Source organism: Rhipicephalus sanguineus, chromosome 3 (genome assembly GCF_013339695.2).
Source record: "Rhipicephalus sanguineus isolate Rsan-2018 chromosome 3, BIME_Rsan_1.4, whole genome shotgun sequence".
Classification (NCBI taxonomy): domain Eukaryota; kingdom Metazoa; phylum Arthropoda; class Arachnida; order Ixodida; family Ixodidae; genus Rhipicephalus; species Rhipicephalus sanguineus.
Genome location: NC_051178.1, coordinates 144,144,705 through 144,172,002, shown reverse-complemented (window position 1 = coordinate 144,172,002; position 27,298 = coordinate 144,144,705). Strand labels below are relative to the sequence as shown.

General features: G+C 48.3%; 1 pseudogene; it reads left to right on the top strand.

Annotated features, from left to right (window-relative positions):
* LOC119385926 (insulin-like growth factor 1 receptor) overlaps positions 1-27,298 on the top strand; it is a 178,297-nt pseudogene that overhangs the window by 92,442 nt on the left and 58,557 nt on the right.

Here is a 27,298-nt window from a genome sequence, read left to right as displayed (position 1 = left end):
GGCGGAAGTATTGTTCCGTAGCGTGCAAATTATAATTCTTCAGCAGCATTCCCCCTCCTCTCTTTCTCGCTCGCTCGCTCTCTACACTATTTTTTTTTTCTTGTTTGATTTATTGTGTACGGCGACGCAGCCACTTCCGTACACATTTCGGGTCGTAAAACACTGGCTAACTTTCCTTACCCCAACGGTTGACCTCATAGATTTTTGTTCTCCTTCTTTTTATCGCCTACAAATGGTCGTGTATGATAAGCGTGCTCGCCCAGTCGCGCTGAAGAAAAAGAGCTCGTCCTTGAGGTCGACCTCGGGACATAAACTAGCAGATCGATAACTCACCACATAAGGACGACGGCGAAGCGTTCACATACTTTTCGCCAGACCGCGCTTTTGGCGGGCTACCAGAAAAGAACAGAGAAAGATGGAGCGGCCTATCGCTGGCGCATTTGTTTTGATTTACGAGCGGACAAGTCGGGGCAGAGCATATAGATGGCGTCGCAGGACCTATAGCTATATGGCGTATATAGTATGTATGGTTTGCCAGTGTCACTTCGTGATTGAGCGGACTCGAGCGAGTCGAGGACCAAAAAGGCGAATCTTGGCGGCGCTCTCGGGGGGTTCCGAAAAAGCACGTCGGAAGAGTCGCGACGTCGAGGAAGCCTACAGCTCGTTTTGCCGTCCCTGTAGGGATTCGACTTGAAGCTGGCTGCCGGCCACTGACACGGCCGACCACTTTTAAACAGACACTTGCATAACTCTCGGGATTGGTGGACTTCCATTCTGGAAACACGAAGATGACTGTTAGAGGACAAGCCCTTCCAGTTGAAGACCGCACTTTTTCCTTAATTTCTTTTACGAGACTCAGAGAAACCACTGTGTTTCATAGCGATTCCATATACGCCTCCCTTCTCCATTTCTTTTTTTTTTTTTTATTGCGATGATGATTAACCATAAAGGATAACGTTTTATTTGTATTATTTCCGTACACCAAACCTATGTTGTGCGTCGATTGAAGCAGTGTTTCGTGGTATATCCGTTGTGACTTGCCCAGTGGCTGTTCGCGGATGCCGGCTTGCAGCTGGGTACGGAAAGGTACTTTTTGCTATAGAGCCGGTTGAATTGAGCATGTTGGGTCACACATAGCATAGGCACTAGACGGCGCTATACTCAGGACTGGGGAGGGAACAGATGCAACTGCCTCGTCCCGGTCTTTATCGCCGTCAAGTGGTGTTAACCTTGCGGAGTTGCTCAGAACCGATTTGCTAAGTTTATCCGGGCTCCGTCGTGCTGATAACGCCATAATGCGACACAGGTACGAGGATGGCTCTCGGTGGGAGCATTGAATGATACGCCACTGCCGTGTTGTACGGCACTTGTCGTACGCTCCTCTTTGTTCGAAAATTGCATCATTATTTCGACAAAAATCGCTCTAACACTGCATATAGGAGCGGGAGCACGTCTGTATAGGCCTCGTGCGCTGCTGTTTCAAATCGGATATGCAGCGCCACTGCGGCGGCTGCTGGCAAAATGTCCCTGTTCCCTCCGTACCGCCGCGCTTGGCTGCAGCAGGTTGGCAATGACCCCTAGCAGCGCAAGCGTGTGTACGCGGCGAAAAAACTCGACTTCTATCTGCTCTTGCGAGTTCGCATGTCATAACAGCTTCAAGAACACGGCCGGGAAACTGCCGAATGTGCAATTTTATCATTTTCCATGGAATTCGTACGAGGCTGATCGGCGAAAACGTTGGATCGCAGCCGTTCGGCGCGCCCGATAAGCAAACTGGTCCTGTATTCGCACAGTTTCTTTCAATTTCTATCCAAGTCACTGGCTATTGACACCCTTCCTCGCCCTTACTCCCGAATTTTTTTTTAAATTTTGCATGTGTATGTATATTATGTATACACGCACACATTGAAACGCGCACGGACGAAGATACATAAAGTATGATTTAACCCCCACCGAAAAAAAAAGTTCTGCCTGCGCTACTGCCCCAGGTAATATTGACACATTGTTGGTTCCCTTGATCCTCTTATTTACTGTTCGCCCGAACGGAGATTTGTGGCAACGATTGCGGCGCAAGACACTCCTCTGCAGTGCCCAATTTGTCGGCTGTGCACGACTGTATCTGAGGGGCCTCAGGATCGGCTTCATGATCGCACGACCTAGACAAAAAACACAGTTGCACATGTCCAAAAATATAGTTTAGCAAAGTGCTTGACGTACCAACAACGCTAGAAAACTAAAAGACGGGAACTTCATGCGGTCTCTATCTTTGTATCGTTGCTAATATAACTATCCCCGCTTTCTGCTAATGCGCGCCTGTCACAGGACAAGCGACGCGCGAGGCTGCCGATAAAAAGTATTCTCTATCGTACGCCAAGAAAAAAGTTTACTCGCTTCTAAACGCTCGTCGTACTCCACGCTTTTTATTTGTGCGACGCATTTTCCGAATATTTTCGACGGACCGACGGCACTTGGAGTTCTTACCTCACGCAGTAAACGTGATTAGCGGCGTACAAGTCGCCACGCCGAAGCGAACTGCTTTGTTTGAAGTATTCCTGAACGTTTGCTATCCGTCCGTAGCCGCAAAAAAGCAAGCAGGGCTTGTTTGCGTTCACATTTTCACGCATCGACGTTCGCCACACACAACTTCGAGGTACGCGCCGGGAGGAGAACAGGGACAAAATGCGCGAAGTGGCCGCATTGGCGCTGCGCACTCGGGAGAGCGGTGGCGCCATCAACTGAGCGCACGAGGACAACTCGGAAGAGCTAATAACGCAAAACGCATAAAGAAGACGGAGCGAAACTCGAGAGCACTGCAGCGATGTGTTCGCTTGTCTTCCAAGACGCCGCGGTGGTGCAGTGGTTACGGTGCTCGGCTGCTGACCCGAAAGTCCCGGGTTCGATCCCGGCCGCGACGGTCGTATTTCGATGGAGGCGAAATGCTAAGAGGTCCGTGTACTTAGATACAGGTGCAACGCAGGCGGTAGAAATTTCCGGAGCCCTCTTTTACGGCGTGCCTCATATCGTGGTTTTGGCACGTAAACCCCCAGAAATTAATTGTCTTTGTTTTGGATCTCTTATATGTTGTCACGTATTATCACCAAACCCAAGCTCTATATACATTGTCGAATGTGACTCTATGATTGAAGCGTTTACTATGTAAGAAGGTAAAATAGCTCGAAAACATGCAGGGAGAAAAAAAAGGAAGGGAAGGCAGTCAAAAAGGTAACGATGGAGGCCTCTCATGTCCCCCCCCTCTCTCTCTCTCTCGCTCTCCCCACCCTTTCCACCACCTTTCTGTTGTGAATATTATGCACGTGCGACTCCTACGTAAGATGCGAGATACGAAATAAAGTACTACGGCCGTGACAGTACAGTTGGTAGTGGCCATGTTGACTGACTTCCTAATTTTTAATAAATACTGTCTTTTCTTTTTTTTTTTTCCTAGTCAGTGCACGTACAGCCGTCCTTTTTATGAAAGGGAACACGCGAGCGCGTGGCAGATAGCCTCGCGCCGCCTATGTGGCGCAGTGCAGTGGCGAGATATGAAAATAAAAGGAGAGAGTGGTGTCGTTCCCGACTACTGCCTACACTCCCGTCACGAACGCCTTCTTGTTAATATCTACGTTCAGATGGCGCATTTCAGCAAACAATGATTGCTTTCGATAAGAATTGTTGCTATCACAGCTTCGGAAGCATTCAGGAGAAACGAAAAGCAAAACAAATTTTGGCACAGATCAGACTTGAACAACAAAATAAAACGATAATAAAGAAGAAAAACTGCAAGAAGGGGCGCATGCAACATACGGAACGGCACCGCTCTCTCCTTTTAGTTTTCACATTTCGCCACAGCGCCGCGCCACATGTGCGCTACGAGGTTATTCGCCACGCGCTCGCGTGTTCCCTTTCATAAAAATGACAGCTGTACATGTTATCGCGCCCTTTTATTTGTTCAGTGCGTACCAATTTGTCCAGCAGCAAGCTCCGCCAAGGCAACTATGCCCGAGTCGGCCATGGCCATATGCACTAAGGTGTATCTCGGATATAGTTGATTGAGTTTGCTGGTATGCGCGTCGTGTCGATTTCACGCTACAAACTGCATATACTCCGTGTCGGCTACCTTGAAGCGCTGCATTGGGACATCACATACACAAAAAAAGAAAGAAAAACTAAAGAAACAACATGCATTGTGTTCAGTTTCAAAAGCGAAAGCAGCATGTGACTTTGCTTCCCATAGGCCGGCTCACAACCGCGCGCGCGATAGAGAGAGAGAGGGGGGGGGGGGGGCAAAGGAGGATAATAGAGAGAGAGAGAGAGAGAGAGAGAAAGTCGGGGGTGCTGCCTGCAACAAAGAACACTTCCGGGTTAGTGTCATCGAAAAAAAAAAAGGAACGTTATGAGAAGCTCATTGACGCTACAATAGGCCTTTTTCAACTGCCTGCTCCCTGCTTGCGGTAAAATAATGGTATGCGTCATCTGGGCAAGAACGTCGAGTAGATAAAATGGGGAAGGAGCGGACGCCCAAAGAAAACGACCCATCCTTTCAAACTCAAATTACATTTCTGTGCGCCGTTTTAGTTGTACGTGTATTATCCCGACCTTCGTTCTCGTAGCTTTGTACCTCGTAGCCGTTACCTATTACAATGTACCTTTCGAGATTTTCGAGCGATCGTAATTTAGCAAACGCCACGTAGGCGAGATGTGTCCGTGCACGTTGCGAGTCGCTGTTGTGTACTTAACGCGATACTTTGTCTATTTTGATCAGTGCTTAAAAAGGGAAAAGGCCTTCTCGTAAACTATGCAGCAAGGCTCGATATTTAATAAAACGCATTTACTATAACTGCCCGCGTTTGCTGAACAGCCGTGCTTCCATATCGCGTGTGCGCCGCAGTGTTCACTCTAGCGATTTTTGTTGGAAACTGTAGCACTCGGTTGACACTTGTGTAATTTCGGTGGAAGTGTTGTAGCACACGTCTCACTAGTTGCTGCTGTTAAATCCCGTGCCGAGATTTTACCTTTCCTTTCTTTGCTGTGGCGACGTGATTCTTTGGAAGAACTTCTCAGATGTGGCCATGCAGACCGGGTTGCTTATTGCACCAACAATTTCCACATGCGCAACTTGTAGCTGCAGCCAGATAGGCTAAAGGTCCGATTCTTAGCGGACGCCTTCCTCCATTTTATTTTTCTTCTTCCTGCGCACGCCCGCCATGTTTCGTGCGCGCCGTCCGTTGGCTCCTGTCACCCCTGTGTGACGGACGATGTAGGGCAGCCGTATGCAGCAGCAGGAGCAGTACGACATAAGGTGTTCAGGTGACCGGTTCGCCTCGCGGGGTGCTCACTCTTTTGTCGAATGGAATCGGGCTCAAACCCCGCTCTCTCTCGTTTCTACGCGCTTGCTTTGTTCAACTGTAGGCGCCACTGTCCCAACGGCTGCGGTCCACACCACTCCGTGTGTCGCTGCCATTACCGCGTTTGCATGCGTGTGTGTTCTGAAGGCGCCATTCTTGATTGCGGGCTGATAACCGACTGTTGGGCTTGATGGGTACTTAGTAGTAGGAACTATTGCATCGCGTAGGGCACACAGAGAGAGTGAGAAACTGAGAGAACATTTCGCGTCTGCATACTTCTCATTCAGCGCGTTCTCGTCCTGCGCTCTACCGCGGTGCTTTTTTGTGAGTTTTTATGTGTACCTGGACGCAGCAATGCGTCGACGCTGTAGAAAGGGTCCACGGTGACTATTTATCCAAGTATGCTGCATTTATACAGGGTGTTTCAGCTAAAAAGCACCAAGTATTAAAAAATTAAGCATATGCGCTACGCGTCTCCAATTAGCGCAATATTGTTCAGAGCCATACAGAGCACGTCAGAATATTTTTTCCAATCCGCCAAACTCGGCAATTAACAAAAATTGCTTAATGAACTTTTTAAATAGCAACTTTAGAGAAAAGCTTTCAATGGAAAAGTTGTAGCGCTTGATCAGAAACGTCGAATTTTTCAATCTGTGTTAAGATAACTTCCTTGCTGAATTTTTTTCCGGCCTTTCTTTAAAGCGCGCGAATTTTTAAAAAATACCACGTGACTGCCGCCAAACGCGCGGCGCTTTTAGTGCCCTCAAATGTAAGTTCAACGAATTATCAAAGGCTGCTTGGCGCACGAAGGTCGATTGAGCAGGCTACCGGCGACTGCGATGGACGTCAAGCGACAAAATGAGGATATCGTTGCAACAACGAAAAAATTCTTCAACGAAAGAACGGCAGCCAATGAGCAAATGCTACATGAGATCGTAGCAGCATTTGGTGCAGCGTAGGTGTTTTTTCTTTTGTTTTCGCACCAATGAAGAAACATATTGGCAGGGGTGAGGGTGACAGCGTGATGAAGGACCGAGATAAAAGATGCACTCACACGGGACGGCCGCTCTTTCGTAGATATTTTGTTTTTGTTTTTTAGATGGTACGCCTCTTTTATCATTTAGCGTCCATCGCAGTCACCGGTAGCCTGCTCAATCGACCTTGGTGTGCGGAGCAGCATTTGATAATTCGTTTAACTTACATTTGAGGGCACTAGAAACTGCGCGCTTTTGGCGGTAGTCACGTGCTATTTTTTAAAATTCGCGCGCTTTCAATAAAGGCTGGAAAAAAATTAAGCAGGGGAGTTATTTTAGCATAGATTTAAAAATTCGATGTTTCTGAACAAGCGCTACAACTTTTGTACTGAAAACTTTTCTCTAGAGTTACTATTTAGAAAGTTCATTAAGTAATCTTTGTTAATTACCGAGCTTGGCGGATTGGGAAAAATATTCTCACGTGCTCTATATGTCTCAGAACAATACTGCACTAATGGGAGATGCGTAGCACCTATGTTTAATTTTTTAATACTTGGTGCTTTTTAGCTGAAACACCCTGTATAGTTTAGGTGATCTTATTAGTAAGGGCACGTATAGTTGGGTTGTCGTCGTAACTTTCTACATGTGTCTTTCCTGCATGGGCTGAGGAAACGAGCCTTCTACAAGTGGTCCTCTCTCTGTTGTTGCAGGCGGCAGAGGAGGAAGGAGGTCGTCGTGCGGCGACAGGGGTTGGCCCGGCGGCCGGCCCCGTTCATGTAGCGGCGGGCCCATGGCTGGTGTCCGGCTCGGGGCGCTGCTGCACGCTGCGCCGCCGCTCCTGCTCCTGCTGCTGCTTCTCCTGGCGCTGGCATCGGCGCCGGCGCTGGGCCGAAGCGCCGCCGCGCTCGTCGCGGACCACCATTGGCCGTCGCCCGAACGTGAGTCTCACTCGTTTAAGGGGCGAAGCTCCTTAAGGCGGCACCCGTTCGTCCCTCGTAGTCGTAGCCGTAGTCGTAGTAGTCGTAGTGCGTAACCAGTCTTACGCTTTGACCTCCAAGGTGGTGCCGGTGGGAGATTTTCCCTGTGCGCTGTTGAACAATAAAAAATTCGCAGCGTGCGCGTTAACTAAAAGCCGAATTCTTCTGTCTCTCATTGCCCATTAGCAGCCATTGGCATGTTCCAGTAGGAAACGTTAGTAGAAGTAGAAGTGTAAGTGTTAGCTAAAAGCCGACTTCTTCTGTCTCTCATTCCCATTAGCAGCCATTGTTTACCTCCAAGGTAGTGCCTGGTGAGATTTCTCCTGTGCGTGATTAAACAATAAAAATTTTGTACAAAACGCGGTTGATTGATGAAATAAACCAACGAAAGACGCCAGATGTTTTGTAAAAGCAAAACGGAAGAACGCCAGATGTTTCTAAAGCAAAACGAAAAGACGCCACTGCTTAACGAAAGAAGCCAGATGTTTTCTAAAGCAATGGTTTTCTAAACAATGAAAATTCACAGCGTACATGTAAAATTAAAGTGAGCTGCAAGTCGTCATAACTCATCGAACCTTTAGTATAAACGCGCCCGATCTCACGTCGGTGATGATGTACTGGGCAGAATTCACGGAAGATTCACGGTTTACCGATGAACCTCCGCAGCTTCGCCCACTCATCATCATTCACTCCGTGGATATGCTGTGATTTTTTTTTTTTTTTACAGCGAAAGCTGTTACGAGATCACAGCAACAGCCAATTTTGGTGCCGTAGTCGTCCGCCGCCATCGCCGCCGCCGGCATCCATAACCGCTATCGCGCGAAATTAGAGAACAAAAATATCTATGATCAGAAGGGATTTGAACCCGGGTCCTTTGCGTGGCGGTACCGGCGTGGCATACTTAGCCACGCCGGTACTCGAAACTCCTTCGCAAGTAGACTCTAAACAGGGGTCAAGGAATCACGTCTATACAGGGGTCAAGGTCGGACAAGGAATCACGTTATGTGATATGGCGTGGTAGAAGAGTAACAACCAAGCTTCGCACAATGCGAATTGCGCAACGAGTGGGTCGTTTCAAGCTTCTCACCGAATACAAGGGACTCCGCCAGAATTCTTCATCGCCATCAGCCGCAGCACCCCATCCCGCAGGACCTCAATAAAGTTGTTTCAATCAATCAATCAATCAATCAATCAATCAATCAATCAATCAATCAATCAGCCACAATAATAACAAAGTGCACATAATGCCTTACAGATGTGTTGCAGGTACCTCGCTTCTAGGCAGAATGGCAAATAATGGCATAGCTAGTGGGTGGTTCCCTACTTCCAGTGGCGTAGCCGGGAGGGGGGGGGGGGGGGGGTGCACACCGGGCCCGTGCCCCGCCCGAAATTTTTTTTCGCCATGGCATACAGAGCAGAAAATGGCACTCGACCACGTCTGCCTGCACGACCCCCACAACAGATCAAGGAGGTGCACCCCCCCCCCCCCAAAAAAAAAAAAAAAGAGAAAAAATTCTGTCTACGCCCCTGCCTACTTCAAAGAAATTATGATGATTTATAGCGTAGTGGGTACCTTGCAACTTGCAAGTGTACTTTTATTAGTTGCCCGGAGAGTGTTCACAACGGGCTCTAGAAAAGGCCGCTCTTCCAGCTTTCGCTGTGACTGTGCTGCGTGTTCCGCGCAGGTCTCGCGGTTTCTTTTTTAATTCTTGGCCTGCCTGTCCGGCAGCGGATAAGCCCCGCCGCGGGCCCTGGTTTGGCGCTACGCCCTGACGTCGTTTCAGCTAACCTTATACTCAATCTTCCGAGGATCCCGGAAGCGTCCCCGGGAGTTGGCACGCCGTCTTGAGATGGATTAAACGTCTTCGTTAGTATTTCTGTTGCGAGTGTGCGCGCAGCCTTCTATACCTCGCCTGAAAGTAGCGGCTCGCAATACCCCATCCGTGACCACCCTTTGGGCGCAAAAGTACCGCGGCCCGTATGGTACATCGTGCCCATTTTGCGACGCTCCAATCAGTGACGTAACTGTCACACACCTATTGTGGACATGCACGGGTCTACAATTAAGCCGTCGTCACCTATAGTATACGTGCAACAGGCCTCAGGCCTGGCCGACCACCCGACCTTGACCGCTGGATTAGTGGACCTCACCACCGCTCGTTACTGGACTTCATACACGAAGCAAATTTATATGTGTATTTCTGAATAAATATTATGCCTAAGGGCAGACTTTCGAAAAAAAAAACAAAAAAAAAAACAGCGCGGAGTGATGAGCTTTGATAGCCTGCAATACGTGACGCGCTGAATAAGGTACAGCTGCAGCCGCAAACGCGGTTGTCCCCTGTGCGAAGCGGTGGTGTCTTTGTTATAGTTCCTTAGAGGAAGAATAAAAAGTGTCGTTTGAAAGTTCGAGGTGTTGTATATTGATAATACTAGATAGTCTGCTCTTCAGTGATCTCATTATACCGTTACGTTGTTCACTTAAAGAACAAGAGAGGTCAGGAAAAGATGGATGGAGGCTTCAATTAAGGGATGAGAAATGGTCTAAAGGGAATCGAAAAGGAACCTATAGTTGTGTTTTAAGGGTAATACCAGTTTCTTTAGCCAAGGTAGTGTATCTATCTTGGAGTAATCGAATTGAACAGTGTACTATATGTGATCCAGTCTCCTATTGTAAAAGCTGAAGTTCGTAAACACGAATCTTTTCCGAATAATTTACGAGTATTTCAGCATGTTACCTGTACACAAACAAACGCAAAATAGGTGTAAAAGGCTCGACAAATTTCATCTTTGCACGCATAATACGGACACATACGGAACATGCAAGAGCTTGCGTATAGCGCAACACGTGACGTCACTAAGGGAGCTTGACTTTAAAGGGGCCCTCCAATAAAGTGTTCTAGAAAGGGGTAGTGGGCTGACTGGAGGCCGTGCACTGACGCACTTTATGTCTCACCTGGTAGATGGCGCCACCACCACCTGCAATGTAAGCGACGCGTTGCTGCCATTCTCTGTTGCTGCCCTCAGCGCGAAGGTTAGTTTGCCAGCGCTTCAAGCACAAACTACTCTTGTGCAACCCCTGTACATAGCCATTTTCGTTGCTTTTTTTTTCTTTTGCGTGAGCATATTCTTGCTTTGGCCGTTGTTCTGGCGCATGAAGTATCGCTAAACATGAGCGCGTCATAAGCGGGCGCCGGATGCAATATATGCTGTAAACCGCCAGTTTTGTATTGCAGTAGCGAGCTCTCGCTTAAAAAAAAGATCTCGCAGTTTTATTGCGTTTAGATAATTAACTAATTTATGGGGTTTTACGTGCCAGAACAACTTTCTGATTATGAAGCACGCCGTAGTGGAGGACTGCGGAAATTTCGACCACCTGGGGTTCTTTAACGTGCACTGACATCGATTGCCTTTAGATAAAAGAGACTAATATTTTCATGCTAGCGTTTGTACTCGGTAGTCTCTTTAGTGAGGTCATACTCTCACCAAATAAAACAATATTACTACAAACTTAAGCAGCTTACGCGCTCTCACTTGATATATTCTCCTGAAATGTGCAAGAAAATGTGTGGGAGTACACAGCAGGAAAGACCTATCCTAATCATGCCCAAGAAATAAAAGACCGAAAGTAAGGGTAGACCATGCAATCAGATTTTGCTTCTTGAAGACCCCTCACATGCTGGAAATTATATTTGTGTAAGAAATTGCATGCAAACACCGCTATCAGTTGAGTGCAAAATTCAGTTAGCAATTCTGCTGACACTATAATATGCCTCAAAGGTTCATATGCACTCTTTTCTACAGAACTATTTGTCCGCACTCCTGTATTTAGAAAAATGAATTTGTAATGAAGGTGTGGAAAAATGTAGACAACAATCGTTCGCGGAAATAAGTGAAAAGTTTATTTGGTGGGGCAGCACAATGACCTTATATACTCCACAAAAGCCATGCGTATCAATTACTTTCATTTTTTTTTTTTTTCAAAGTGAAAACAGATGGAAAAAAGCTGAAATAGCTTGAAGAGGGCCTTGCCCCATTTTGTACTTATCAGCGTGTGCGGCAAAAAGCATGTCTCCTAAAACAGCCCAATAGATGCTAGAAAAATACTCACAAAGAGACGCTAAATATTTTCAATAGCTTACTTAGCATAGCATAAATTTAAAAAGTTCACAAAAGCACATGAATACTCAACACATATTGTTCACACAATAAGTGAAGACACTGAATCAGAATACTAAAAAAATGACAACTAATAGACACATTTCCATTCAAACACATGCATTTTTATACAGATCTACTGACGTTCTGGTAGATCATATTAATCGCATTGTTGATGGTACGCCAAGGACCAAAGCCACCATTCACAATTGAATTAAGGGTTTATTGCTATAGTATGCATGGCGAGTGGCAATTAACATATACTATCTTGCTTTTTTCAAATCTGGCATTTTCTTGTATTTGGGTCAGTGAAACAGAAAAAGAATATTCAGAGAAGATTCATACTTCAAGTTGAACCTACACTTGTAAAATCTAAACGCAGGAACAATAGTAAAATTTAAAAAATCTTCTATAGCAAGGAAAAAAAATTTAAGTGCAGCGGCTTATCTTGAAGTGCTTTGCTTTTTGGCGTTTGCCTGCTCTGTCTGTGTTTAGCCCCTTAATGTAAAAATGAAGTCGCGTAACAACATAGAATTGGATTATTTTTTGAGAGAGCATTGAGGCATGGCTTCGGCACCCAACCTCTTGCCAAAGCCTTGCTTTCACAATGGTCAGCACATCTAAAATGCTGCCTGCATGGAGTTCTTCACATGAAAAGCAGCCCGTGAACAAGCCTTGCTACCAATCTACATTATTCAAAACTACAGGAACTGAAATATGATACGTATTGACGAAGCAATGCTCGGCCGAAAACCTGCAGCGACGACGAAACACAGCAGCAGCCCTACAGCAGCGGGGCGAAGGCGCGAAGGCTCCCATTGCTGACGATGGTAGCGCCGCCACGCGGGCACTCAGGAAAACGAAAACTCGTTTACATTTTTTGCGCCGCGGCAACGTACCCTCTCCCCAAGAGTGGGCTCACTACCCAATATTCTAGAACACTATACCTCCAACACCTTTTTTTGACGCGCCTACATCGCTGCCGACCGCATTGACGCGTAGTGGCGCTCGCCAGAACTATTGCGGGCGGAAATGACGGAGCAGAGCGCAGGCCTATGATTGGATAAATGTAACGTTAGAAGCGATCGCGGCATTGCATATAAGAAAAGAAAGATATTATCATTGGGTTTTGTTTTTCTTTAGCATGCTTTTTCACTGAACGCCGATTACACCCACGCTCTTAAGACTTTTTTAGTTTGAAAGCTGCAGCGCTGGGCAAAGAATGCGCCGAAGGCTACGGATATAGTTTATACTAGAATAATTTCATTATTCTACTACACTAGAGTCACGGAGCTAAAGGAAGTGCGCGGAGGACGCTCTAGGCGCCGTTGTTTGATGAAACTGAAGGGGGGAAAAAATGTAAGAGCGTTAATATAGATGCCGTCGCAACAAGAGAGATCACTAAAAATACGAAACATGACAGAGGCGTTAGCGAGCTGCCTCGTTTCGTACGTGCGCTTCACCCTTGAAGCACCACGTTGTTTGTTATTATCGCAACTGCGTCATCAACACCTTGGAAATAACGAGCAAAATGGCATACAAGCTTCCCGTATCGTAGGAGTTTTCAGCTCATTCCATTGGCCGCGCCTTACAACGTCATGTGGCGAGTGAAATGTGGCCAGGTGCCCTGCGAAGGTCGAGTTTAGGGTATGCAGGCGTCCTTTTTTATTATATTTTGAATTTTCTAGGCTGAATAACTCCGTACTGCGTGCCCCTATCGTTGCCGTTCTTGCTGCACTATTCTCTTCAGCATTCAGTCTACACAAGCCCCAAGTAAAAAAATGTGAAACAATGAGGTCTTGGAAGAGTGTTGGAGGGTTCCTTTAACGGCTATGCAACGATCGTTCGCACTTTCTGCATACAGATAAAACGCTTATTTGTTCCATATGATCGTTTTGTGGTTTTAATGCTAAACTTAGAAACACTTTGATTTTAGAATCGGCTGGTCAATGTTCGAAAAGTATTCGATACGTATTCGATTTGGTTTCAAGATGCGCTATTCGCATAACCCTATGAACATCATTTTTTTTTTTTCTTTAACGCGAGCCGCATCGGTAGTCTAGTGGTTAGTGCTCGGCTGCTGAACCGTAGGTCGCGGGTTCCATCCCGGCCGCAGCGGTCGCATTTCGATGGAAGCGAAATGATAGAGGCCTGTGCTCTCAGATTTGGTGCACGTTAAAAAATCCCCAGGGGAGTTGAAATTTCCGGAGCCCTCCACCACGGCGAGCCTTATAATCATATGGTTTCGGCGCGTAAATCCATAGAAATTATTATTGTTTTTAACGAGGTTGTAAACCGGGTTAGCGCGCCTCGCCGTCGCTGTAGAGTTACGATCGATACACTTATGCGCATCTCTTTCGTAGTACAACCTCTGTAATTTATGCTCTAACAAGTTTTCTTCTCATTTTTTTTTTTAACCCTTAGAGTGATCGAGCTGGTTGGATGTATCCTGTTGTGCCGCCTCTGGCGCGCTGTATTAATAATTAGCAACGGTCGCGGAGGCGTGGCTACATTCCTCTTCATTGCTTCGTGCGTGTTGTTGCTTTGACGAGGTTGATTTCTTTTTGTGTGTTTGGGTTAACGAGTAGTTACGCGAAATGTGGTTTGCAGAGACATCGCGCTCGCACAAATGCGCGGCTGTTTCAGCAGAAAACAAAAAGAAAAAAAAGGTTGAGTTACGAAATGTTTGGGTGTTGTATTGATCACGAGATGGGTTTCCTTTTTTAATAAGCGGAAGGCTTAAGCAGAACCGTGCGATTTTCCTTCTTGCCTTCGTGCCTATAGCGTTGGTGAAAGCTCGCCCGGCATGCACGTATCCCTCAAGAAATTATAACACGCAAACCACCAAGAAAAAACAGGCGAAAGCAAAAAGCGTGTGACCTTTCGGAGCATATATCGTTCTCTTCTATATTCGAGACAAAGATAAACGTGTATTCGACAACGTCAGCTAGCGAAAATTCGAAGCAGGTGCGAGTCGAATGTCTGTATTCAACAGTTCGTACATTCACACACCATTCGTATCTGTCGAAACGTTTTGCGTGTCACAACAATGTCTCGTTATCATCTTGAAGGAAAAAGCGCAATGACAGACACGGGCTGAGGAACACTACGCTACAGTACGCCTCTACAGTACGTTTGCTACAGTACTTCTGGTTATCAGGCGCGTTGTTGTAGTGGAAGGCTCCCGGTTAATTTGCCCAACCCCGGGTTATACGTAGGTGCGCCTAACTTCAGGCATCGAAATGCGCACGACTGCTACGGTCGGGAATCGAGCCAGTGACCTCGTACGTTTATCGGGGCGTCGCTCAGCCACAGAGCTATCGCGGAGGGTATGTTTGATAATGAAGTTGCGCAGCCTTCATCAGCGAACAAACACAGCATGAACGATAGTTGGAGAATGCATTGTTGCTGCCTGAAAGAGAGTGTCGGAGGGAAAGGAGCCATGTTGAGGAGGAGTGCGAGGGTTCCTCCACGTCGTCATTCACTTTACATTGTCCTCGGCGAAACGGGAGCGACTCGTCTCGGGCACGTGGTGTGTTGTTCCCCGCGTCCAAGAATGGACCCCCGCATGCGGCCTGTTCGACGGGGGATGGGTGCATCGCCGGGGTCGCCGACCTGTATTTCGCCGCTCCTTCCCTCCGTCTTCCTCCCGTTTTTTCTCTCTCTCTCTCTCTCTCTCTCTCTCTCTCAGGAAGTGGCGTCTCGCCTTAGCACCTCAGACTACTACCCTCCCCCGTCGCTTTCTGCTTGTGTGGTAGTTGGCGCTTTTCGGCATGGCGAATTCTTTCTCTTTTCTCTGTCTGCGCGCGTAACGAGGATGCGTCGTCGGCCTTTTCTACGAAGAGAGAGAAAAATAAAAATAGGGAGAGGAAGGGACGGTGAATTGGCCACTTCACTCCGCCAGCGTCCCTTTTTCATTTTTACGCGGCAGTGAGTGGTAGTGGCGTGTGGTGGTGGTGGTGGTGGTAGTGGCAGCAGCAGCAGCAGCAGTGGTAGTAGTAGTAGTAGTAGTAGTAGTAGTAGTAGTAGTAGTAGTAGTAGTAGTAGTAGTAGTAGTAAGTAGTTTTGGTTTTTATGTATAAAAAAAAAAAGGCAGGAAGAAGGAAGCGCTCAATTTGTGTAACCTTTCCTCACTTTCCGGTGGACACCTTAGGTTGTTGATTTTGTCGTATTAAAAACGTTTGTATTCTAGAACGGTTCTTTGACTCGAAAGCCTTTCCTGCACCCAGCGGGCCGATGCCCCTCTATGACGTAGACGCCGAGGCGGTACTCTCTAAAACTGGCTTGGAAACTCCATGCCATATATAAAATAGAAATGGCGGTAGCTATGAAAGGGTAGGGACGAATAGAAGAAAAAAAGCTGTTGTAACAACGGACAGCCGATATGAGGAGAACTTGTCCTTGGCCTAGTTGGTGTGTTTGAAGGCATATTTTTCGCTAAAAGAACGCACACGGAGGAACTTCCTAGTCTTCCTCTGTGTGCGTCCTCTTTGGGGCAAATATACCTTCGTAGCCGATATGAGCCACCACTTACCGTCGTTGAGCCAAGACTACGGCTGACATTGGGTAGTTCACCCTCCCTTCCTCCCAGTTTCTTGTATTTTGTATGCGTGTACACCGGCACCAACAGACACGCCCCTGTCTCGACCCAACGGGTACAGCTATCCCGTCACCCATTCGCGTTATGGGCGACTTTAATTTTCCTCTCTGCGTCGTTGGTCGTTCATTGCAAAGTGGTTATCAAGGCACGACCGCCGCCTGCGACGGCGCCGCTAGCTGTTTTGCTCGTCGAGGACAGAGCTCGCGCAAAAAGTCCGACGGCGTGTTCCGACCAAGGAAACGCCACAAAGGCCGCAGCCGGCAAAGTTGTTTTCGAGGCCGATTGGTCGCGGCTTACCGGAAGACCGCGACCGACGGAGCGTACGATCCGCCTGTAATCTTCCGAGTTTGCCTTCGCGTCGTCTTCCGCCCTTGCGGTCTTTTTTTTTTTCGCTTCGAAGGCGAACGTGGCGAGTGCGGAGCTTGTGCGCATGTGTTGCTGCGCGGCATTAGTGATCCAAGCTCGTGGTTCGGCGTCTGGTTTCTCTTACTTTGCATAGTTTAACTCGCACGTTCGAGGTAGTCGGAAAGAATATCTGAGGAAATTAGGGGTGCCCATCACAAGGTGAATCTTGTGGTCAGTGCACCGCTAAATGCACGGAGAATGCGAAGAGTCGCGCTGGGTATGTTTTAGGGCCTGGCGGAAAAGGATGCCACGACACTACGAATGGGTAGGGATAACTCCATCGGAGTTTACGTTACCCGACGCGATCTGAAGGTCCCCACTAACTAACCTGGCTTCTAACACAGCAACCCAGGCGTCGCTCCGAAAATTCTCATTATATTTCATTGGATGGCTATTGACTACCAAGTCAAATTAGAGCAAATGAAGACGGACGCAAAGACGAGGCAAGCAAGGACAGGCGCAGGAATAGCGCATTGCCCTTGTCTGCGTCGTATCTTTGTGTCCTTCTTAATTTGCGCTAATTTGACTTTCTTAAAATGCAAGGCCAACTATCCTAGCAGTGGCTGGTTTGTGAATAGTGTTGGTGACACCAAGCAAGAGCGTTATAGGCCGGTTGGCCTTACAGGTTGCAGCGGTATAGAGCGTACACCTGTGCTTTTCCCGTCAGTTTATTGCGGGTGTTGGGATGTTTGTCGCTGGTGTTGCACTGGCTCGCAGCAAGCGCCGTTTCCGCAACTGCGCGCCTATTTCCCTGGGCAAGTGCCAGTATAATCAGCGAGGCACTTCGTACATAAGCTCGAGAGCCGTTCGTAAGAACAGATAAAGAAACGGATAGCATAGAGAAACTTACCCGGAGGGGAGGCCATTGACTATCTTACCAGAATAAAGCTGGTTTGCGTGCCCAAGCTCACTTGAGTCGACGATCAAATACACTGTTTACGTGAGCCGTCTTTCCATTAACTAAGTGTTGGGGTTTCACGTCCCAAAACCACAATGTGATTATGAGGGACGCCGTAATGGAAGGCTCCGGAAATTTTGACCATTTGGTGTCCTTTAACGTGCACCTAAATGTACGTATACGTACACGGGCCTCTAGCATTTCGCCTCTATCGAAATGCGGCCGCCGCGGCCGGGATTCGATCCCTCGACCTTACGGGCAGTCGTCGAGCTCCACTACTAGACAACCGCGGCGAGCCGTCTTTCTCTTTAAAAAAATATTAATTGACGTACAAACAGAAAATTCCGTGATCTTCTCAGATTTGTGCAAGGTTGAGTAAACACGGCAGCTTTCGAAAATTAGTCTTTTCTTTTTAAAGGGCAGTTCGTATATGTGGCGATAATCGTCTCGCTGCGAGAGAGAGAAATGCTAGCTACTTTGGGCGTGCCGCATATTAAGTGGTGTCGCTGAGCAAGTGGCGCGACTCTCTAGCGCGACGGTCGTCTGAGCCGGCTAGCTAGGCGAACGGAGGCCGAGGAGCGGCGCCGTGCCAAGGATCGGGCGGGAGGAAGAAGAAGGGGAGGAGGACGCGTGTTTCGCCGATGACGAAGGAAGGAACGGGGGGCTGGCCGGCCGGCAAAGTTGTGTGGCGCGGCGGCGGCGGCGTGCCCTCGCCGGTGCCACGGCCGGCGTCCAGTCAAACAAGGCCGGCGTGGCGGCGGCGCACCGACCGCCGTGTGTGTGTGTGTGTGTGTGTGTGTGTGTGTGTGTGTGTGTGTGTGTGTGTGTGCGTGCGCGTGTGCGTGTGCGCGTGCGCGCGTGTGTGCGTGCGTGTGTGCGCGTGCGCCTGGAATGCTACCGCGCAGGATCTTTCTCTTCCTTCGTTTTCTTCTCTTTTACACACACACACACACACACACACACACACACACACACACACACACACACACACACACACACACACACACACATATTCTTTCGCTCTCCTTCGTCGGGACCTTCTTGCGCTTCATGCGTGGCGGCGTCGGTCGATTCCAGACGGCCGTTTCTCGCATCGCCTCTGAGATCTGCTGCGCGTGTTCGCGTCTGTGGGAAGCGCGGTGTGCGACATGTCGCAACACACACACACCGGAGTGCTTCAACGGCGAAGATCGTGACTCATCACTACGAAGGAATGCAAACAATGCGGATGCTGCTGCAGGCGAATTAACTTGCTCCAGGTGCATGTACTGTTTTAACGCTCCTGGTTACCTTGTTGGCATAGTTTCGTACTTAACTAAGTCTGTGATAGGAGGTATGAATTATGCGGTGGGTGCGGTCGTTTCAGGAGGCTGAGGCATCGGTCTAGCTGTGTGTTGAAACGACAGCATTGAAGTCTCTCACGGCGTCTGTAAGCGTTTACGTATTAAATGATGATGATAGCGTCTTTCTTCTCTCTCTCTCTCTTTTTGCGCAAGGACAGCTTTGGCCAAAGACCGCCAAGCACGGCGTTGGTAGTCGACTTGCTGTTTTTCCTGACCAGATTCTGCTGCGACGCGCCCTTTTTACAAGTTCGTCAGGTGAAGCTCCGGTCTGACGTAACACGGCGGCGGCATTTCCTAGGCGCCCGGCGCGCTAACTTTCGATATCGCCCGGATCGGGGCCTTCATTTTCGATTATCAGTATCTCTAATCGGCTGTGTGTTTTTTTTGGGATTTCTAAAAAAGAATTCGCGTGCCATAAATTGTCACGTCCGGCAACTTTTCCAAATGAACAACTGCCCTGAAATTAATAATTAAAAGGTAATTAACGAGTTTTTCTTAATTAGTCATTTCAATATACAGCTTTAGGTGAGGCAAAGTATTTCCGCCTCGACGTAGAGTTCGATGTGCGAAGACGACAGGGGCCTGCCTGTGCCAGCATTTTTATAACAAACCTGCACTGTGTAAAAAAAAAAAAAAAATCTTATATGCACACTTTCTGTTCTCCAGCTTGAACGAAGTTAAATGGTACTTGGAGGTTATTTTTAGAAGCTGTGCCACGAGCGCGTGCTTTGCCTCTGCATATAGCTTTCCCCATACATTGCCGCGGTGAGAGGTGTGCTGACGTGAAAGAAAGCGCTCCTTCCGCGCGGGACATGATTTTGCGCTCAGTCGGAGTCGTGAGAAGCGTTTCATGTGGGCCGCGGCAGTGGACGGCTGGGCGGTATGCCGAATATCGCCGCTGGAATGCGTGCGCGTGCGTCTTTTCCTGTTGTCCGGAATGTGTCCTCCGTGCGTAGCCGCTTCGAGGAACGGAGAGGTCGGCGGCGGCGCGTGCATCGGGCCAATCCAGTACGCTACGCTTCCTCTCGCGTTTCATCTCACCGTGTTGGTTCGCAAATTCGAGGTTTTACGTTTTACTCCGACGTATCCGGGCCTCAGGTTCTCGATGCAAATTTAAGGCAGAAAAAATTTGACTTTCATTACATTGCCCGCTGGCATAACTTAGATATCTACACATATTGAACTACATAATATAATGCAGTCTGAGTCACACTCGTCTAGAACAGCCACTCGGCCGCTTCAGCTGCCGTTTTTCTTTTTTGCAAAAATAAGCACGTAATGATCATATATAGTCATACCGCATGCTAGGTCCTTTAGCTGTAATTCAAGCATCAACGGAAGCTTGTATATATCTGTCGCGAGGCAGCAGCTGCGGGCGGCGCCAGCGTCCACATCCGCGCGCTCGACCGCTCTTGATAAGTGCGATTCAGACTGTATGCGTGATGTTTGTGCAACTTGAGATATCGTGAACCGTATAACCTCGTTGTGCGAGTTGGGAGATGTCGTGGCGAATGTGCGTCGCTTCCCTGCCAGCGTCACTTCTCTCCTCTTGCCTCTCTGTGCGGCCGAAGTTAAAGCGTATCTATCGTATCTATGGGATTACACGTTTTATCCAGCGTTCTCGTAAATAGGAGACTATGCTCTTACAAAGTCACGCCTTTGAGATGGGCCTCTCGCAGTTGAGTGCTCATCATTCCGTGTAAAAGCGTAGCACTGTCGACTGTTCACACTTATTCACACTCGGGCGGACTAGGAGAGAGAGAGAGAGGGAGAAGGTGCGAGAGGGTTGAGTGGCACTCGTGCAGCACACCCACCCCACCGTCACCCTTGCTTCCTTGTTGAACCGTTTCCGTCTCGGCTTACGCAAGCCCGTTGCAGTGCGCCGTCGCGCAGGCGTTCTTCCTCTTTTTTTTTTTTTCTTGTTTCGTACGCTCATTAAGAAGCCGGTATCGCACCCGCAGCCGAGTGCGGCGCGGAAGGGCAATCTTCTTGCGGCACGTTTCACGTATACGGCCCCCTCGGCCCTTTCAAAGCCCACTTCCTCGCCATTCAAGAGCAGCGTGAGCAGTAAGGCGCCGCTTTCGGCGCATGCGCCGGCTCTTGGTTTGCGATCATAACGGTACACACGCGCACGCTTTGCGGCATTGCCGTTCGCCTTCTTCATTTCTTTCTGTATATCTGTCTGATCTTGTGCATTGCATCATCCCCGCCTTCTTGCGACTGTAAGTCAGCACTGAAATGACCTCTGTCTCTCTTTTTTTTTCTTCTTCTTTTCATAATTCTTCCTTTCTTTGTTGATCAAGAAGAAACGATGTGAGAGGATAGATTGTGGAATTCGTTTGTCTCACCATTCGATATGCAATCGAACGCGGCCAAGGCCTGTATTGGAGAGAAGGACACTCGTTAGCAAGGCGGAGAAGCCACGAGCTTAAAAAAAAGGAAAAAAAGAAAGAAAAAAGGTAGTTGCAACAAAACGCTAAACGAACTTATACTCAGTTAACAGACAGGGGTGTAGCATGACATAGGAAGAGGAAAAGAGAGAGAAAAAGATTAGGGGTGAGATCAGGTAATGTAAGAACACCGGCTCGGTAACCTCTTATGAAAAAACGCGTATAGTTCTTAACGAACAGTTTCAGAAACAGTACTAAATAAGCGCACGTACGGATGCGTGCATGCGTACTACATTTGCTATAATATGCTCTTCTACCCTCTTTGAAGGAATGTGTAATTGGCGCGCCGACTCTCCGCATGGCTTCTCGATCCCTGCAGTGAAAACAGCGCCAGCGAACTTGTGTGATGCTATCTTCTCGAAGTTTTTTTCAAAAGTATGAGCGTATTGAAGGAACCCATCTTAAAATGATCTTTCCCTCTCCTCCCTTTGTGTGCGCCTGTGTGTGCGCATGTGAGAGAGAGAGAGAGATTTGATCGCCCTAAAACAACATGGAGTGTTGGACAAATAACCTAACTAACCTCCCTGCGGTTCATCTCATGTATTCTCTCTCTCTCTCTCTTTGCGTAATACAAGACAGCGTTTTCGCGGAGACCGTGCGACGCCGGCATATATATATACGGGTGGTGAACGTGGTTTTGCGGATACGTCAGAAAAACAAAGAAAAAAACAGTGTCGACGCATGCCCGCGTGCGGACAAACGAGGAACGAGCCTTTTTCCACGGCTGGGTAATTGAGCGAATAACCAGGCACCTTGGTCGCGTTGCTCTTTATAACCTTTTGCAGTAACGCGACCCGAATTAAACACGCGCGCACCCCCCCCCCCCCCCCCCTAAAGAAAAGAAATTCCGCGTCGTGCGACAGTTCCTTGGCTGAGGCGACCTCCTGGGGCAGCGAAATGTCGAACGCGGTCGTACGCCCTTCCATTAACCGGCAGGACGCTTACAGGAAAATATGTGATGGTGGTATCGGCGAAATGCATCTGCAGCAATCGTTCTGTAAACGCTGCAAGTGTCGCAAGAGAGAGAGAAACTGCTGTGCAGCGTATATTTGTCCCCACTTAGAAGGACTCCGGTTCGTGGACAGAGGTTTGCAGGCGTGCTCTCGCCCGCTCTTCGCGTTGGTTCAAAACTCCTATCTCCTCTCTCACTTCTATTATTTTATTCCTCTATTCCTTGCCCTGTGGCGTTGAGCACTTATGGGCTGCGGAAGTAAGCGCCACCTTTTCTTTTCGTAACGTGAACCGCTTACCCACCTTTTCCCTCTGCCCAGTGATACGCGTGATAGCGCAAAAGGGAGTAACTTGGGTAAATTGCGTTTCTTTGTGTTCAAGTGTCGTTTGCGCAGCATATCCACTGACTCTTTGCTTCGTTCACGTCAACTTTAAGCCAGCGAGCTGTATAAGACGGGTTAATTAACCCATGCCGCGACGACACGACCGCGTTTACACAAAACCAAGCGACCGGTTTTGGTTCTCGACAGACCGATTTCATTGCGTTTCATGCGAACAAAGTGAATTGCAAAACTATAGGATCCCTTTATTATGCGACGACTCTTCGTCGAACGGCCAAATGCGCTCTCGAGAAAGTATTTAAATATTCGTTTCCTATAGGCAGGTTTACATGTGCAGCATGCATCGTATACTGTCACTTGCCTGTATCTTTGTAACAACCGGCAAGAATTACCACTCCTTGGGTAAAATGCGAGCGGTGCCCGCACAGTTGTACACCCAAGAATTACTGCGGTGCGACGCAACCGTCGTCTCTGACCGAGTCACGAGCGGGATTTCTCCTCCGACGCGTTCGGCGATTTCGCGGAATGGAAGCGCAGATAAATGGAACAACACCGCGAGGGCGCGGCTTCGGCCGATGCGTTGAATCGTAGCGGTCGTTCTGGGGAAAACACACTGCAGGTCGATACGCGGGAGTGCGCCGCCTGTAGTGCCTTCTCCCAAATCGTTATGCTGCAAAGGTGACACCTCTTGGGTGTGCGTATCGCTGGCATGTTTTTCCTCGGCTTTTGGGTCTCGTCCGTCGTTTTTGATGTTTAGCAACACAACTTTTAAAGGAAGCTTGGGAGGGGAGGCTGGTTTGGTTGCCTTTACATGCCAACATATATAGGTGCGTGCACAGAGAGGGGGCGGGAGTGAGCACGTTAATCATCTAAGCAGGGCGCCAAGTCAGCCCTGTATCTTTGCTCTGTCGGACCTGTCCCGTCACTGTCTAATATGCAAGGTAATGACCACGCAAACTTTCGGCAATAATGCCCGCCGAGGACCCCTGATGTTTAGGTGTGTGCGAATATTCGAAAATTTCGAATAACGAATCGAATAGCGTTCTATTCGATTCGGTACTCGAATCGAATAGTGCATATTCGAAATACCGAATATTTGTCGAATAGTTTTCGAATATTCAGCAACGACGAAAAATGATCCAAGGAACGAGACGTTAGAATATTGAGGGGTAACTTTTCTTGTCTTCATCATCGAATTACTCAGATGTATACGCAGCCTACATGTACTTACGGGACAATCTACGATATATATTAATCACAGGAGGAAGGCGTTTTTGCATAAAACTCCAGTGTCACCGAAGCGACAGTGTCATCAATCCACTATCTTCACCATAACATTCATAGTGATGTTAACGCATGAAAACTACGTTATATTTATGTATCAGTTTTATTTAAAAGCTGTTGTCAAAGTACCACCTTAAATATTGTAGTCACTGCTATATTTCAGCCTGCAGTTACACCATATTTCGAAGGCTGTAGTTTCCGCTGTATACTGTAGCTTGCCTCAGTTTAAATAACTGTGCTATTTTTTTTTTCGGTTAGAAGTAATCGTAATATTCCTTTGTTAAAGCTTGTGAATATTTGTTTCAAATAAAATGTTGTAGAATTCTTGGGCTGTTTTGAAAGTTGTAGGACAAGCATTTTACTCCCGCCTGGGAGTAAAATTTTTTTTTTTTACAGTGTACCCTATACCAGTCTCTATAGGGCTGCTTTGAAACTGGCTGCCTTACTATTCGAGAACTATTCGAAGAGTATTCAATTCTTACTCGTATTCTATTCGGTATCATTACTATTCGATTCGATTCGGTTCTGAAATTAAATATTCGAACACCCCTACTGATGTTGCATTCTAAGAATGGTTTACTTCCCACCTGTGAGCAGCGTGTAATTGCTTCATCTTGCATCCATTGAGAACCTCTTTGCCAGTGCTTGATTAGCGTTACTTGTTGACTGCCCCAACGCGTGTTTGATTTCAGCGCTCAACTACACGAAGACATGTCTACAAACGCGCTAATAGTGAACGTGATGAGACCTGTATAACTACTCTTTCACGTAGAACGCGAAGAAGCCCAAAAAACGCGGCGAGCGACTGGAAAATTTACAAGCGACTCGGTGAAGAAAGAAGCCCAAATCCGCTTATAATAAGCGGAACTGGCAACTCTGCTAGATAGTAACTAAAACTCTATACTTTTCGTTTCGCATAATTGCAACATGCGCAAGTCGGCGAAGCGCTTGCTCTCAGCTCAGCATGACGCAAGGCGAAGCACCGTGTTGAAAACGGCCGGGACTTCCGCGCTTCTGACGCTTCCTACTTTCGAAATGATGTATTTTCCCTTTAATCGGGGACTGACGAAATTCTCTCTGGTACGTTTCGTTTGTCGTGTATATCTCGTTTGGAGATTCGTTCTGCTGGAGAATTGTGAAATACGAGCTCGACGGAAATCGATACGCGGCCCTTGTGGCCGTGCCAAGCCAATAATGTTGCGTGCATCGTGCACCCGTTAGCGGAGGAGGAGGAGGAGAGGTTGAGGAAAGGAAAAGGCGCAACTTCTTCAACTCTAATGGGGAGCACGGCTCAGCGCCTGCGCGTTAGCGGGGCACGCTCGTACGTGAGCGGCGTTTTTTTCTCTCTCTCTCTCCTTGTTATTCTTGACTGCTCACCCTGAGGTCACGGGATCGAATCCCGGCCGCGGCGGCCGCATCTCGATGGAGGCAAAATGTTAGAGGCCCGTGTGCTTAGATTTAAGTGCACGTTAAAAAACCTCCGTGGCAGTGGCGTAGGGGGGGGGGAGCTGAGTATCACCCCCCCCCGAAATTTTTCAGTTTTGTATGTGTACATATACTCACGCACATGCAAACGCACTCACGAACATACATAAAGTATGGAGTATGGCTACAACCCCCCCCCCCCCTGCCCCAGAAAAAAAAAAGATCTGGCTACGCTACCTGCCAGGTGGTCGAGATTTCCGGAGCCCTTATCTACGGCGCCTCTCTTAATCATATCGTGGTTTGTACGTGTCGCGTTTTATCAGCGCTTAGTAAAATTCCCGCGTATAGGGCAGTATTTGCTTTCATTTGTATTTCAATAACGAAGCTAAGCGCCTGCGCGGATTACCACACGACGTGTGAATATTAGCATAATCTGAATGAGGAAGTGTGCGCCTCCGCAATTGAGAAACGGTCAGTGATGCCGCGAGAAGGATGCGAGGTATGAGCCAGAGACTAATCTCCGCACTCAGAAATGCGCCTTTAACTCGAAGACGCGACTTGGCTCGGTCCCATGGTAAAGGAACGCCTGACATGAACGTGCCGAAGGCGCTCGTTGCGCTTCCGTTTGACGCATTCACGAGAGGCGTCTCTATGATGGCAAGCGTTCAAAGTGGAGTCATGCATGGCATCGTGTTGAGCCGCATTTCTGAATACTTTGATAAGCCACCAAAAACGACACGCGCGGGTGTACGTCGTCCCGAGGTTACTGCGCCAACTTATCATGGTACCTGCACTGTTGGCTAACCATTGACCTATTTTGGCTATCACAGTAACTTAAATGTGATTAGAGGTCATGTTTCTGCATTTCTCTAGCGCTTACCGCTAAATCTTCCACTGCTATTATTCTTTAAAATAGCGATTGCTCTCACGGGTTTCTTATTAGTTTCGTGGCATCTGTCGCGGGTGCATCGCCACCAGACTGCTTCCAAGAGGGGCGTGCTTCAGCGGCTACCTCTATGACTTTTTACTGCATGCAACTTCCCCGCTGCACGGCAACATTTTTATATTCGACCAGCTCGCAGTCGGGATTCATGTAAACAATATATGACTGTAAGGTTCGTCTCGGATCTGTGTGGAAACAAGCTCGTCTTCGCTCTCCCCTTCGTCTCGCCCCTACTATAGAACATTATCTGTTGCCGCCATCTCACGCAGGCTGTCAGCGGGGGAAGCTTCTCTCGGACTCCATAAACCGCGCCGCGTGTTATTGGCCTCGTGGCCTATTTGCCGACATCTACAACAGAGCGCGCCGCTCAGACGTGTTTGGTCGTCCTATCCCTATAACTGCACCCGGCTTACTTTCGTTAGAGCCTGTACTATAGAAGCAGCCTCCTATCATCTACCGAAGTGCTGACTCGCAGTATACATATATGCGCCCGTAGAACCGGAATGATATATGCGCACCGTTGAGGCGCGATCACGGTGCGATACGTGGAAAAAAGAGCGGCGCGCGCGGCCGTTCGATCTGATACGCAATAACAAGTCGTATATGCGGATACGGCGCAGCAGCATTCGCATGTATACGCAGCAGCACCCATGGGAAACAAACGAGACGAGAAAAAGAGGAACGTGCATGGTCGTCGTCGGCGGCATCCTTCTGCTAACCAACACGTCCTCATTTCGGCGCACTGCGCTTTGATCGTATTCACCGGTGCGAGTCGCATGATATACGTGCGCCACGGACGCGTCGTGGCCGCGGAGTCTTGTCTGGGCTGCGGTATTGGCGTAATTTGTTTGTGCTTGCTCCGGTCCTCCACCATCCTCCTCCCGCGTATACTATATTTGTGCGTACTATACGTGAAGTGAGTCGTCGCGTCTCCGCTGCGCTTTTGTTTTGGGATCGCACGCGCGTGACTAGCTGGCGACCTGTTTGTTTTTGTTTGCTCTCTCTCTCCTGTCCTTCCTTGCCGGGCTCTCTTCTTTCGCGCCGGTAAAAGAAGGCCGCCACCGAGAAGGAGGCACCGCTTGTCGACGCTGCCGCCGCCGCGTGGCTTCTTCTCTGAAGGCTTTCGTCTCCATTTTCGCCGCCTTCCTGTTGTCTTGCTTTGTGCGCGTTCTCGCGTTTCCTTCCCACACCAACCCTTTGTGCG